The sequence below is a fragment of the Elgaria multicarinata genome, chromosome 12 (genome assembly GCF_023053635.1).
Source record: "Elgaria multicarinata webbii isolate HBS135686 ecotype San Diego chromosome 12, rElgMul1.1.pri, whole genome shotgun sequence".
Classification (NCBI taxonomy): Eukaryota; Metazoa; Chordata; class Lepidosauria; order Squamata; family Anguidae; genus Elgaria; species Elgaria multicarinata.
Window position 1 is genome coordinate 25,937,692 of NC_086182.1, and position 551 is coordinate 25,938,242.

A 551-nucleotide genomic window follows, 5' to 3' on the forward strand; every position below is an offset into this window, starting at 1 on the left:
TCGCGCCGCGGGCGTTGAAAAAGAGGAGGGGGGAGCAGAGAAAGAGGAGGCAGGGAGGCCCGCGCGCCCGTACGCAGGCGCTTCCGCGGCGACGGTGGCGGCGCGGGGCCACTCGCGCGCTGGCTGGCTGGCTGGGCTGGCGCGCGGGACCCAGGCGCTGGAGCTCCCCGCTCCCTCCCCCCACCCCCTGTCTCACTCCAGGCAGCCCAGCCTAGCCTAGCCTAGCCGGGCACTTTGTTTGTGTCCCACAATGCACCGCGGCGGCGGCGGCGGCGGCGGCTACAGAGGGGAGGGATTCCGAGTGAGAAAGCAAGTGGGCGGGGCCACAAGCGTTGGGAGGGGGCGGGGATGAAGCCGAAGGTGGAGAGAGAGAGAGAGAGAGAGAGAGAGAGGTGGAGCGCGCGAAAGGGGAGCCTGCGCGTGCGCGCGCCTGCCTGTCCGCCTGCCTGCGGCGGGAACGAGCCGCAGGTAGAGCCTGCGCGCGGGCGGTTTTCTGAGGGGATGTAAACACCCTGGAGCGCATCCGCTCTCTCTGTGTGTATATACGCCCT